The following is a 6,767-nucleotide window of genomic DNA, read 5'->3' as shown; positions in this document are numbered from 1 at the left end:
ACAGAAGACAGAAGAGCTATCTTATGTCGTGCTTTAGATTTGTATCATGCTTGGGTCTGAAGTCCAAATATTCTCTTCCACAAAAAACCTTCTAACCTCTTTTTTTTTTTTTCTAAGCCGGTGCAGAAGGCAGCAGTGCCTGCAGGACTCCTTCCATCCCAGTCTAACACAAACTGCTATCTCACATAGAGGAATTTCACAAGAAGCCCCCGCGCACCTCTGCCCTGTGGGCTTGGTTCCTCTAACACTTTCCCATCTCTTGGTAGCTAAGAAATATTGCATAGCAGGTGCTAGTCTGCAGTTGGGCAGCTCAGTAGCCTGCTACTCCTCAGTGAAGTACTGATTTTTGACAGGAATTGTGTGTTACGCCAACATGTAGGATGCCCAGTGAGTTACTTTCTTTGTTCCAGAACAATCCCAGGAAACGATGCTCTGATAAATGGGAAAGAAGGTGTCTGTGTTAAATGGAGCTCGTCTGCACCTTGGCTAAAAGGTGGTTTCCCACAGTGATGGTACCTCGTGTATCTCTGTTGGTATTTTCTCACATCCTGCAAAGCTAATGCCTCAGTAAGTCCTGGCTAATTTTCTGCCTTCTCTGCCAGTGCTGTAAGTTCAGTCTTCTGGTCCATCCACCTGACTCAAACATGGGACTGAGAATAAGGGCAATGCATGGATCTTCTTTGTGCCCAGCTTCCTGCACTGGCCCATATGTTTCCGAAGGCAGAGCAGACCGGCAAAGCCATACAGAACAGTCCATGCTGACAGTGGGAGGCCGGAGGAGCTGGGAGAATTGAGGAGGCTCTCAAGGGAGCAGGAAAAAAGTCCCAAATGTGGGAGGGAATCTTGGCAGAAATGAAAGGGGGGTTGTTGAGCAAAGCATGCACTGGCTCCAGATGCACAGAGCTTGCAATATGTTACGCTGAGAATCTGTGGGTGTGTTTAGAAGACCTGCCGCTGATTTGCAAGCACAAAGGATGTAGCCTCCTCTTATCAGAAAAATGTGGGCTTCAGTCTTTCAGAAGAGGGAGAACAAATGCTTGTGTAACTTCGCATTGAGTTTTCTTTCTGGTTGTAGCCCAAATGAATGGTCCCAAAGTTTGGCTTTGACCGGACCAACTTTGGTTTCTGGCAGACAAAAGTGGTATCTTTAATTGTGGCAGGCTATGAATGAGTTAGTTCCCCTGCAGTTCCCACAACAAAGCTACAGTGAGAATCTGGATGACTTTCTACAGCACTGGAAAAATCCCTTGTTCCTAGCATCTCTTGGGCATACTAGAATATTTCAAGCTAGTTTCACTTTGTCCTCAGCCAGCTCCCTGGAATGAGAACCACAGAGCCACTTCATTTGAGCAAATATTTGGCCTTGATTACTGTTGAAGGCTGAGCCCAAAAACAAACAGCAAACATGAGGTAAGCTGAGAGGCACCATTAGTGGAGCAAAAGCTCACACTGTAACCTCAGGAAAGGCAGCAAGGTGAAAGTAGGGGTGCTCTCATGTTTTTGTAGGGAGGAAAAAATTAAGGGGAGACTAAATTCCTGCTATAGGAAGATGCTTGTTAGATGCCTTTTGTTTAGAGGCCCGTAAAGGTGGCCGATGCTGAAAAGCAATTAAAACAATGAAAAAAAAAGTGAAGTAGCTAAACACTATCACCTTATGTATTCTCTGAACTTAGTCCTGTTTTCCGAATAGCATAGACAGCCTGCTACTGAATTCTTGGTTCTGTGAAAACCTGGCCCAGCCTGAGACATAGGGAAGGAAAAGAGAAGCAAAGGTAGCATAAAGCTCTCCACAGCCCTACCTCATCAGGATGAATTAAGCAGCATTTAGATGGATTTGTCAATCTCTTTAAAGTATTTTTTCCTCATCAATATCCGACCCAAGTCTGGCAAGTATTTTTGCTACCTGAGCGTCATAATGATGACAGGTGCAGCGTGACAGAGGGGCTGGGCAGCGATGTTATTCTCCTTTCAGTTTATCCTCTGCCGAGTAAAAAGAATGCCGTCCCCCCCCTCCCCCCCAGCCCTTCTAAACTCTGTAATCTGAAGCATTTCTTACCTCCTCTGAGAAAGGGACAAGGAAAAGGAGGTATTTGAGATGTTAATAAAGGATCCTTGGCAATTGTTGAACCAGGGAGCTGTGAGGCCAGGACAGACAAGCCTAAAATTACATGCATCATACTCGCTGAATTACCACTGAAGGGGCTAAGCCGTAACAGATTATGTGAAAACGCTCAGTTTGTTTTCTGCAGCAAAGAGTTGCCGTGCTTATTTAAGGCAGGTAACAGGATGTGTTCTGCTGGCGTTTTGGATAAGTCTGGGTTGGCCCAAGGCAAAAAACTCGGATTCCAAATCTCGGTTTTGGGGCAAAGATACTTTTGCTGGATGGCTTGTATTCCTGTTGGCCCTTTTGTATAATGGTGTTGAATGCCAGCTTTCTCCAAATTTAAAGCTGAATAGAAAATAGTGAGTAGCAAGAGAACAGGGCCAGAGGAAACAAGGTTAGGAAGGGGATATACTGAACTAAAAAATGCCTGTTGCTTAGCATTGTGCTTGCATTTAGATGGCAGAGATGATTATATTAGAATTCCTTGGAGGTAAAGAGCTCTGGGCCATTATGTCAGATCAGGAACATGATGGTGTCACTCCCATTTTATTGACAGGAGGGACTCTGGCACAAGACACATATACTTACGGTGCTACATAACCAATGGGTAGAGATCTATGCTTCTGAGTGGTATCCCAAACGAGCAGAGATGCTGTACGTAAATGCTTTGTTTTTCAGCTGCAGATCTTGTCATTAATGTGTTAAGAAAGTAAAAACATCTTCCTCTTTTACTAAAGCTGAAGTAAGAACCACAATGAGGGAGCAGGAGTTCAGCAGGTTGTTCACATGGGACTGTGTGGGTGGAGGGCTGGGGAGAGGTAAAAAGTAGAGTAACTGTTTTAAATGCTAGAGTATGCCAGGTACGGCTCCTCCCCAGTCTTGGAGGGCAGGTATAATTCCCTTTTAAATTTTCTCCATCAGCAAAGTCAATTTGAAAGACTCCTGTTACAGTGCCTCAGTTTAATCCCTTCAGTTGTGCTGATGCACCTCTCTGTGGGCCTATAAACTAGATCAGTGAACTGATCTTTTTTCTTAACCTTCTTTTTTAACTCTACTTCAGTGATCCAGTTTACAATATGGCTTTTGAAACATCCACATCAGCACCACTGGGGCAGTGGTAAACTATGACACAGCACTAGGAATGAATGGCTAGTGGGAGAACAGACAACATCTTAAACCAGCTTCGCTGAAGAGGGCATGATGGAATTGCACCCCCACATATGAAATGAGCCAATTAAGCCATACCTTTTCCACAGCCATGCCAGAAGTTGGGTAGTCATGCTAAGGGTAACATCATTCTGTAAGAAAAGGGCTACTCTCCTCCTAACATCTGCTACTGGCTGCTTCTGAGACAGGTTACTGGGCCACGTTTCCCTTAGTGTGGTGCAGTGCAGCTCTTTTATGTCAGCTGCTCCTGGTAGAATCTGGATGAACAGAGCTAGAACTTGGGCTTAAATGGGTAGTCACTAAATTTGTAAGCTCTGACCCCCCAGTGGAAACATCACTTGTTTTCACTCCTTCCACGTCTTAAGTTCATGTCTTTCCATCTCCTGCACTCTCACAGTTTGGATTTGGCATTTGTTATGGGAGCAGAACAATAAAGAATTGGTATAAGGGGAAAAGGAAGTTATGTGCTAAGAGATGGTGCCTAAATTGCAGACAAATTTCAGCTTGTTCAGAGGACATAGGCGTGAAGTCCGCAGACGTGTGGCTTTTTTCTAGAGACCCACCTCCAAAGAGCCATTTCTTTTTGTTACAGTACATGAAAACCCTTCAAGTTCTCATCTGCATTAATAGCTGCTGCTTTGTATGGGTGTACATATTAAAGCCACTCCAGAGCTGCTTTTTTTGAGAAATTCCAATTACGAATCTGCACTGAAACTACTGATGTTTCAGGCTTTTGCAAAAGCAGAGCTCAGGCTTCTTAGCAATACCAGATTGTGACATTCTCCAGATATATACGCGTGCGGTTTCTGTCTAAAGCCACTGTGGTTAGCGTTTAGCAATGTGACTTCTCCGATGAAGTAAACACCTTTTGTCTCTGTCACTCTTCTTGTTTCACTCCCTCAAGCTTGTCAGTAAGAAACTAGTTTTGGAAGAGATTTCTTCTGCCTCGCAAAGCATTGGAAATTATTCACCAAAATGAATTTAGCCACTTTACCTGTTTGTCAGATATAGAAATCAAATGTCCGTGCATTTATTGTTGATCACAGAAGTGCAGGCTTCTCCCAGGCATTGCTGTTTGCCAACAAACTTAAGCCCAGTTGTCCTGGATTAGACCAGTGTAGGGGAAAACACTGTAGTTCAGCAAAGTGGGCATTTGCTTGGTCTGCAGTTAAGGCTGGCAAATTGAAGAGGTATCTCTGGATGCTCGCTGCTTAGTAGATTTTTTTTTTCCCCCTCTAGAAACACTGCAGTACCATTAATTTACTCCCACCAAACTGGTAAATCTATCTGCTGTTGAGATGATGTTTTTCAGAATTCAATGACCATTACAGGTTTGTTCTTCCAAAGGATGCTGGCTTGCAAACATCGATGGAAAATGTGAGTGAAGTTGATCAGAAGGATCCAAATAAACATCCTGTGAATTTGTAGAAAGTAACAGATGTATAAAATTAATATGATAGCTTTTTTAGTCATACTTGTTTCTCTCTGAGGTGTGTCTCCCTTCCTGGGTAACTTCCTGCCACCACATCAACACAAAAACCTGTTGCACTTATTTTCAAAGTAATGAAGCTATGGAAAACAGACATTTCAAATCTGACTTGCCTCAACTACCACACATCTACCAATCTGACCATGAGGGAAATAAATACACAGAGTTTTCAAAAGAGGTGGGATACACTTTTTGTTAAGGGAAAGGATGGTGTAAACCTGCAGCAATCTTTGTTCTGAGCTCAGTTTTGATGCTTTACTGCTGAAATCATCAAGAAAGCTTTTATATTGATTAAACAGGAGTGGGACCAAGTTCTCAAATTTAAAAAAAAAAAGAAAGAAAAAAAAAAGCCAAACCTTAAGAAGACAGTCCAGCCTGACCTTAGACTTAAATCTTAGCATCAGGAAGAGCAGAGTACATATGAGAAGTACGAGAGTCAGAAAAGAATAGAAAAATTTAAAATGCCCAGTATCATACAGTCTTCAAAAACAACTTTGTGGCAGCCTTTTTATGTCTTCATTTCATGCTTGCAGTCATTATCTTTTATTTCCCACATTACTACTGCTGTCAGTTCATTCTGCCTTTTGTATTTGCTTTCCCAGCTCAGATCTGCTATTTTTCTCCTTTAAAAGCTTTATTTAGACTTGACACTGACTGCTTTCCTTCGCTTACCTTTCCTTTCTCAGCCACTTGGCTGAAGAGGCAGCCTCTACTGTTCTTAAAAAGCTTTTGAGATATGTGGTTACCTCCACTATTTTCATTCTGCTTCATTTTCGTGGGAGAATTTAAAACCCTGTTGTTCAACCACTAAATATCCTTTCCATATGTTGGTCACTTTTTTTCATAGATCAAAATGTGCCACTGGATACTGCAGATCATCTCACCATCTAATGTATCTGGTTATGTAGGTATCTCTGGTTGTCACAATTCCAGCTTCCTTTCACTTTCTGCCTTGATGTACTAGCGAAGACGTATCCTGTATGTTCCCTTCTCACTGCTAAATTAAATTCTCATTTTGTACCTGTATTTACACTTCTCATCTCTGCCTTTAACAATGACACCTCTGTATCCTCGATACTCAGCTGCACAAACCTTTCAGTGATTTCTCCTACTGGCTTCTGTGTCTTGAGATACAAAAGTCTAGCATTGTTTCCAAACTGCTGCAGTGAATTTTTCTAGGCCTGAACTGCTTCACTTGGACAAGAGATGCTTACTCAAGACACTTCTCTGCTAACTTCTCTCTTTATTCAAGCCTCTTTCACTTCATTTGCCTCTTCCACTTGTGACTTTGATATGGTCATCGGTAACCTTCACCTTGCATTTTCTGTCGTTGGCACCTACATCTGCAAATCTGCCCTCCTCACAGAAAGTAGGAAGCCCCAAAAGGAGGGAGCCTTGTATTTCTGCATGCTTGTAAAATGTGCAATAAACCTCATCTGCATAGCTGGATCTAACATCTGGACTCATATATGCTGTGATCTTTTCAGAAGGACTTTTGTCTTACATCTTGGCTACCGCTTCCTCCTTTTTCCCTGTACTCGTCTTTAAGTTCACCATTGAAGAGCACTGTAGTAAATGCAAAGAGGCAGAATTGCACCACCTCTATGTTTTCACACCTCTACTGTTACTGGCATGCCTTTCTTAATCCATTTCGAGCCTCTTCTAACATACACACCGGCTGTTCAGGCACCTCCGCAGCATCAGGGGCTGCTTACACCAATGCTTCTGCTTGCCTCAGTTCTGTCCCTTTATCGGATGAAACGTAATTCTGACTTGCATCTTCCTATCACGGTTATTTTGCACTGTAAGACAACAGGGTTGGGTGGGAACTTCTTGACTGGGTGGGAATCCCCCCCCGCCATTTCTGAGGGCTTCTGGCATGGCCGCCGGAGGACAGGGCCGCAGCCCATCGCCCTGCAGCCGGAGTCTGACCCCGAGTTCCCTTCTCCCAGCCCTGGGGGCACGCGGGGGCCGGGGTTTGAGGCCGGCAAACCCGAGGCCCTCCAA

Source organism: Aptenodytes forsteri, unplaced genomic scaffold (assembly GCF_000699145.1).
Source record: "Aptenodytes forsteri isolate BGI_AS27 unplaced genomic scaffold, ASM69914v1 Scaffold284, whole genome shotgun sequence".
In the NCBI taxonomy this organism is placed as follows: Eukaryota; Metazoa; Chordata; class Aves; order Sphenisciformes; family Spheniscidae; genus Aptenodytes; species Aptenodytes forsteri.
The sequence above is the reverse complement of the archived record's forward strand: the minus strand, read 5'-3'. Positions refer to the sequence as shown.